The sequence below is a fragment of the Peromyscus maniculatus genome, chromosome 9 (assembly GCF_049852395.1).
Source record: "Peromyscus maniculatus bairdii isolate BWxNUB_F1_BW_parent chromosome 9, HU_Pman_BW_mat_3.1, whole genome shotgun sequence".
In the NCBI taxonomy this organism is placed as follows: Eukaryota; Metazoa; Chordata; class Mammalia; order Rodentia; family Cricetidae; genus Peromyscus; species Peromyscus maniculatus.
The window spans coordinates 106886314-106894640 of NC_134860.1; the positions used below are offsets into that span (position 1 = coordinate 106886314).

Sequence of the window (8327 nt, forward strand, 5' to 3'; positions counted from 1 at the left end):
TAAAGTAATTAATATATAAGATTATTTTATTGAATATATCCTCTGGTGTTTAATTATCAGTTTGAAATTGTGTCTGGCAGTGTGTCCTGGAAAAGTTTCTGCCCATGACTTTTTACATAAGCATCCAATGGCCCAAGGATGTAGCACAGGTTTTGAGGGATATTGAATGTCCTAGGTTCCTGTCAGCTTTGCCATGTATACCACAGGACTTAATTTTTTCTCAAGGTTAAAACTGTATTTTATATATAACAATACAATTTACATGTTAATTACTTTATAATAAGTTGTTTTGCTAAAATTTTAAATAGAAAAAAATACCTGTTTACAGAGGATGGAAATATGTTTCTGTGGTTAATGAATATTGATGTTCTTCCAAACGACTTGGGTTCAGTTCTCAGCACCCACATGGTTATACATGCTACTGTATCTCTAGTTACAGGCCATTGGAAGCCCTGGTCTTGGCTTCATGGACCTTGTATGCACACAGTGTTCATGATCTAATGCAAACACACACACATACACATAAAATAACAAATACAAAAATTAAAATAAAAAGAATATGTTAATGGCCTACTTAAAAAAAATTACATCTCTTCTGCCATTTTCAATACAGCTCCACATAATGCTCTACCACCACTGCTTGTGGTGATACTGTGTTCCCCAATACATTGTGCACCCTAATAAACTTATCTGCAGTCAGAGAACAGAACAGCCACTAGATAGACATAGAGGCCAGAAAATGGTGGCACACACACCTTTAATCCTAGTATTCATTCCAAAGGCAGAGACCTGTCTGGATTTCTGTGTGTTCAAAGCCACACTGGAAACAGCCAGGCATGGTGACACACACCTTCAATCCCAGGAAGTGATGGTAGGAAACAGAAAGGTATATACGGTATGAGGACCAGGAACTAGAGCCTGGTTAAGCTTTTAGGCTTTTAGCAGCAGTTCAGCTGAGATTCATTCTGGATGAGGAACCGAATCGGCTGGGAAGTTGGCAAGGTGAGGTTTTCTGTGGCCTGTTCTGTCTCTCTGGTCTTTCAGCATTTACCCCAATACCTGGCTCCGGGTTTGTTTTTATTAATAAGACCATTTAAGATTTCTGTTACAACTGCTGCCTGAACAGTACTGCCAGCCAGTACCCCCTTGCCAATGGTTCCCTCACCATGGAGGACCAGAATGAGTACTGTGACATAGAGGAATTCACAGATGGATCCTAGAACAATGAGAGCAAGAATCAGCAGGATGATGATAAAATGCTTATTAGAAGCTTGAGCTGGGATACAAGCAAGGAAGATCTGACTGAATATTTGTTTCAGTTTGAGGAAGTTATAGAATGCACAATTAAAACATATCCGGTCACTGGAAGATTAAAAGGATTTGGATTTGTGCTTTTCAAAGATGCTGCTAGTGTGGATAAGGTATTGGACCTGAGAGAAAACAAATTGGATGGTAAATTGATAGCTCCCAAAAAGCCAAAACTTTAAAGTGGAAAGAGCCCCCTAAAAAAGGTTGTTTGGGCAGATTGAATCCAGATACTTGAGAAGAATAAGCTGTAGACTATTTTGGAGCCTTTGGAGAGATAGGAAATATTGAGCTTCCCATGGATACAAAAATAAATGAAAGGTGAGGATTCCATTTTATCACATATACAGATCAAGAGCCTTGCATGGGTGAGAATTGTTGAGACCAAGATTGGAAAAAGCACAGGGACAAACAGCCAAACGAATGGAAACACATGAACTATGAACCAATAGCTGAGGAGCCCCCAACTGGATCAGGCCCTCCAGATAAATAAGACAGTTGATTAGCTTGATCTGTTTGGGAGGCATCCAGGCATTGGGACCTGGACCTGTCCTCAGTGCATGAGCTGGCTATTTGAAACCTGGAGCTTATGCAGGGACACTTGGCTCAGCCTGGGAGGAGGGGACTGGACCTGCCTGGACTGAGTCTACCAGGTTGAACTCAATCCCCAGGGGAGATTTGCCCTGGAGGAGATGGGACTGGGGGGTGGGGTGGGCTGGGGGAAGGGTGGGAGGGGGAGAGGGGAGAACAAGGGAATCTGTGGTTGATACGAAGCATAATTTTATAATATATAAAATAAATTGTTAGAAAGTAGAGACCAACAAATCGGTTCTGGGATGTGCAAGATCAAAATTGCCCAGTCCAAGGAGCTACACAGGCAGTAATAGCAACAACAAAAAGGTGGAAGAGGTGCTATACCTGGTGGAAGAGGTGCTACTGGAGGATGTAGAAGAGGTCGGAGCCAAAAGTGAACCAAGGATTTAGTAACTATTATGGTTAAGAATATGAAAATTATAATAGAGCCTATGGCAGTGACAAATCTATAGTGGCTATGGTAGATATGGTTATACTGGGTCTAACTATGGGAACCATGGATATATGTAGCAGGAATCTTAGAGAGTCTTATTAATAAAATCAAACCTGAGGCCAGTTATTGGGGTGAACACTGGAAGATCAGAGAAGCAGAACCAGTCACAGCTACCTCACCTGGCCAGTTCTTCAGCTGATCCTGTTTCCTCAGACTGAAGCTTCTGTGTCCTCATCCAGAATGAATCTCAGCTGAACTGCTGCTCGAAAGTCTGAAAGCTTAACCAGCCAAATGCTTCTAGTTTTTGGTCCTCATGCCATATATACATTTCTGCTATCTACCATCACTCCCTGGGATTAAAGGTGTGAGTCACCATGCTTGTCTGTATCCTTGAAAAGATGGATTTCTGCCTCTGGAATGCTAGGATTAAAGGTGTGTGCTACTATTGCCTATCCTAAGTATCTAGCGGCTTTTGTGTTCTCTGACCCCAGATAAGTTTATTAGGGTACACAATATTTTAGGGAACAAAATACCACCACAGATACAGACAAGGATATGCAGACTACAGAGGTCAACAGAGCACTAATGGCAGGCTTCCAGGAAGTTATTCCAGAATAACTACAAGCCCCACTAAAGGAGTATGCTGGAAGACATCAGAAGGTGTAATGAAACCATCTTACAGGACAACATTGCAGATTGCTTGATTTTGTTGTTGTTGTTGTTGTTAACCTAAGATGATTATTTTGTAAAAGACAATTATGTACATGACACAGTTTTATCCAACTGGACATAGTTGCCAATTTTTTAAAACTTTGTCCTCTGATAACTCTGTTATGACTCAATGTAGACTTGTGTTTATATGAATTTTTGATTAAATGTATTCCTTTATTTTACATCCCTGCCACAGTTTGCCCTCCCTCCTATTCTCCCATTCCTTTCCCCCACCTTCTCCTCACCTTCTGACACCCCCCCAATTTACTCCTGCTCTGTCTGTTTCTCCTCAGAAAGCATGCTTTCTGAGGAGAAACAGACAGAGCAGGAGTAAATTGGGTGTCAACAAAGCATGTCATGTCAAGTTGAGGCAGGAATAAGCTCCTCCCCTTGTATTAAGTCTGGCCGAGGCAACCCAATATGAGGACTACTTTCTTGGAAGACAGCCAAAGCATTAGAGGCAAGTCTTGATTCCTCTAGGAGTCCCACAAGTAGATCAAGCTACACAATTTTCACACATATGGTGAGGGCCTATTTTGGTCGGATGCAGGCTCCCTAGCTGTTGGTTCAAAGTCTATGAGCTCCTATGAGGGCAGGTTAGTTGTTTCTGTGGGTTCCCTTGTGATAAGATTGCCCCCCCACACACACACCCACCTCACTTCCCCATGCCCTCATCCCCACTTTACAATCCTTTCTTCCTGTCTTCAGCAGGATTCCCCCAGATTGGCCTAGTGTTGGCTGTAGATCTCTGCATCTGTTTCCATTGTTCCCTGGATGAAGGCTCTCTAACCTCTCTGGGGCTGAGGATTGGAGCCTGGTTCTCCTTTACACCTAATATCCACTTATGAGTGACTACATACCATGCTTGTCTTTCTTGATCTGTGTTACCTCACTCAGGAAGGTTGTTTTTTTCTTTTTCTTTTTTCTAGTTCTGTTTATTTGCCTTCAAATTTCCTGATGTCATTGTTCTAGCAGTTGAGTAATACTCCATTGTGTAAATGCACCACATTTCCTTTATCCATTCTTAACTTGAGGGGTATCTAAGTTGTTTCCAAGTTCTGGATATTATGAATAATGCTGCTATGAAAATAGCTGAGCAAGCTTCCTTTTGGAATAATTGAGCATCCTTTGAGTATATGCTCAAATGTGGTATAGCTGGATCTTGAGATAGATTGATTCCCAATTTTCTGAGAAACTGCCATATTGATTTCCAATGTGACTGTAGAAGTTTACACTCCCATCAGCAGTGGAGGAGTGTTCCCATTGCTCCACATCCTCTCCAGCATGAGCTGTCATTACTGTTTTTGGTCTTAGCCATTCTGACTGCTATAACATGGAACCTCAGATTCATTTTGATTTGTATTTCCCTGACGGCTAAGGCTATTGAACAACTCCTTAAATGTCTCCTGGCCATTTGAGATTCTTCTGTTGAGAATTATGTTTAAAACTCTGCCCCATTTTTAATTGGATTATTGGGATTTTGTGATGTCTAGTTTCTTATTTGTACAATTTTATGTTAATTTTCAAATACATTAAAAAATAAAATAAAATAAGATAAAGATTACAAAAAGCCTTCCCCCAGAACAAATTATTTTTAATCACTTTTTGAATGACCAACAGAACAATTATATTCAATGTCTAGTTATACATTCTTCATATTGCATAAATGATCAGTAAAAGTAAGAAGAAATCCCCAAGCCCACATCACTGCCTTAGTGGAATAAAGCATGCTAGATTCTTTTGGAATATAAAAATGGTTCTTGTTACTTTAATATACAGAAGGTTGGATTCACCTTTTCAGTGACATTAAGATATAAAATTGAACTCCCCATCAGTCTACATGTTTTCAATCCAAAATAATTACACTGGTAAACTAGCAACATTAAGGAAAAAATCCTGAAATCCCCATCATATTCCCACTAGCAATATTTCTATGTTCTGAATAGATGAACCTGCAGAGGTGGATGGAAGATTGTGTTACAAATGCATACATGCTTACCCTGGAGAAAATGAAAATTTAGAAGACACTTGATACTGAAAAATGAAAACCTTTAGTCAGCTATGTTTATTGAAGATGTTTAAGTATATCATGAATCTATGAAAGAATACAGCTAGGCATGGTGGCACAGGCCTGTAAATCCAGTACTTAGAAGGTTGAGTGTTGCTAGAGTTTTCCTGCCGTGCCCACAGTCAGGACAAATCTCTGTCACCCGCCAGTCCCACAGCCGCTCAGACCCAACCAAGTAAACACAGAGACTTATATTGCTTACAAACTGTATGGCCGTGGCAGGCTTCTTGCTAACTGTGCTTATAGCTTAAATTCGTCCATTTCCATAAATCTATACCTTGCCACGTGCCTGGTGGCTTACCAGCATCTTCACATGCTGCTGGTCATGGCGGCATCTGGCAGTCAGTCCTTCTGCCTTCCTGTCCTTTTATTTCTCCTCTCTGTTAGTCCCGCCTATCCTTCCTGCCTAGCCACAGCCGATCAGGTTTTATTTATTTATCAATCAGAACAACTTGACATACAGACCATCCCCCAGCACAGCCAAGTGCAGACCATCTCAGACACCTGCACTCAGGCCCATGGTCCTAATCATCCTCTATGCGGACCTGCTGGGTAACACCACAAAGAATCCAAGAAGGGCTCCCACAGGACATACAGAACATCCCACAGCAGTTGAGGGACGATAATCCAGAGTTCAGTCTTCCTCTATTACATATTTTACTGCAAATAATTCTAGATTACATAAGGTATTGTCTCAGAAAAACAACTAGCCAGCCCCAATTTAGAAAAACAAGGTTAAAAACCACAAAAATTTATGTAATCATTAACATTCAAATCCATCTAAAGTTTTTAGTCTATAAATGTGGTTTTAACAAGCATATACATATTAATTTACTACTTAAATTTCCCATTATTTGAATAAGATTTTGTTGCCATAAACATTCCATATATTGTTTCCAATTTTAAGGCTTAGAATTTGTGTAAATACTAACCGTGTATTGCTTGCATTTGAACATATGTTGAAGGGTGTTATATAATTGTTCTCAATAATATTAAATACAAAATAAATGGTGTCCTTTTTATGTCCCTAAAGTTTTCAGTGATATGTCTACTACTGACAATGAAACAGTTGCTATGTATTGAACTAAGCACATATTTGCAGTCAACAATTGTCAGGTTCATGAAGTAAATATTGGCAGTTTCTGCTTGCTAGAGACAGATGGCGGATATATCAAGTACTTCTCTTGCCTTACTGCCTTCAAACATATTACTATGAAAGTAGGACTCAGAGTAGATTCTGCTGCCTTAGAGATTCTGTTACGAAGCACACACTAAACAACCATGTCGTTTATTCTATGACATTGGTGTTTATGTTCTTTTAGTTTTTCCCAACAGAATACTGAGGTTTTCAGATGTAGGACACATAAAATTATTTACTGATGATTTGATTAGCCATCTAACCTTTGGTTATGAAAAAAAGAAGAGAGGAGGGAGGGAGGGATAGTGATGTGAATGCTTTCTACATACTTTCTAAGCAGCAGTTAAGAGTGAACATAACTTATTTCCCCCCAAATAAAGCATTTTAATGTTTATAATGCTAATCATGAGCCTTCTGTTACATATTTACTTAATGATGTATAATGAGCTCATACAGGAGCTTTGAAAATACAAATTCTTGATCAAGGGCCTTATGGTACTAATCAGTCAACTTTGAATTATGAATTCCTAATTAGAGTCCTGCAAACGCCTTCTAATTACCCTCATGTAGAAGGAAAACTGAGTTCAAGCACACACTCACACAGACATACACCCGGAAAGCTTTGTGAGACACCTGGCATTTCTACAGTAACCAACAGATATGTTAGAAGAAAAGGGTTGAAGTGACATTCCATGAGGGATATTGCTAGTGCTCACAAGACTGCGAGGCACTAACCACAGGCCCAAATGGCTGGGCAGGTGATCTCCAGAAAACTTGATGATGACATGGTGACATGGCATGAAGAGAACGGGGTGGCAGAAGATGTCATGTGGTGAAGAGAAGGGGAGAGGCAGGTCGGTCGCTCTCCCACACAGCCTGTGAGCACCACAATGCCTTGTAGAATCATATCACTCATCAGTGCTTGAAGGGATAGATTATTTTTGCTACTCCAGATCTAAATTGCCAAAAATTGATTACTAGATGCCTCCCTACTCAGCTTTGCAATTTAAAACAAATCTGACATTTTATGGATTTTACCTTATATCCACTTCGAGGTTTCCTGCAAATTAAGAAATTTATGTTTTGCAAGCAACAGTTTTGTATATTGAAACATATGTGCATTTAAAATTTTTATTTTACATTTTAGGTTATGTAGTTGATATATTTATTTCATGTCTGAATTTTAAAATGCTCTAAACTGAAGCTCTTTGTGATAATAAATATAAACTTACAAATAACATCATTCAAATATACCACAAATCTTGAAGAGGAAGATCAGCAATATAAAAATTTTACATAAACATCTGTTATTTGTACTATTTATCTCCAATAAAAACACAATTGTCGCCCAGACAATTACTCACAGAATGCTGTATCTTACATCATGAATCTGTCTTCACTCAGTTAAAAGCAAACTGAATGCTGCATTGTAATTTTCATAGACAATAAGAAATCAACATATTTCATAATAATTATCCATCCACTAAAATTCCATATAACAAAATTTAGTGTATGTGAATGTGATTGTTGGAGCTATAATCTACAAAGATTTGACATTAGTGACATGGTGTTATAAAATAAAATTTTGGTAATGCTTGACATATTTTGATGTTCAAAACATGTTTTGAGTTCTTGTGACTATAAAAATGCAACTTTCTGTTTTATATTCAGAGTCATGTTGCTTTGTTATTAAAATAAATATTTTGTTAAAAATTGGATAGGTAATCCTATTTTTTCTTCCTTCTTTCCTTCCTCCCTCCCTCTTTTCCTTCCTCCCTTCTTCCCTCCCTCCCTCCGTCCTTTCTTTCTATTATTCTGTTGCCCAAATGTTATTATATGCACCACTAGTATGTGGCGTTCTCTTCCCTAGGTATTTTGTTTACTGCTTCAGCTTCATAATTCTGCAGACTTGTTAGCAGATTATTTGAAGATACTTCAACACCACTTTCTGTGGACATTGTTTGTAATCTCTTATTTTTGGATGCATGGCTATAGATTTCAACAGTGTACAGACTTCACATGGATAGTTCAAGAAAGGCATATTCAGGTAGACAGTAGGGAGGAATGGAATTCAGTGG

The 8327-nt window shown here is 38.9% G+C and overlaps 1 pseudogene; it reads left to right on the top strand.

Moving 5' to 3' along the window:
- Nucleotides 1–1133: 1133 nt before the first annotated feature.
- On the top strand, nucleotides 1134–3036 carry LOC102921468 (heterogeneous nuclear ribonucleoprotein D-like pseudogene; annotated as a pseudogene).
- The last annotated feature ends 5291 nt before the right edge of the window (nucleotides 3037–8327 follow it).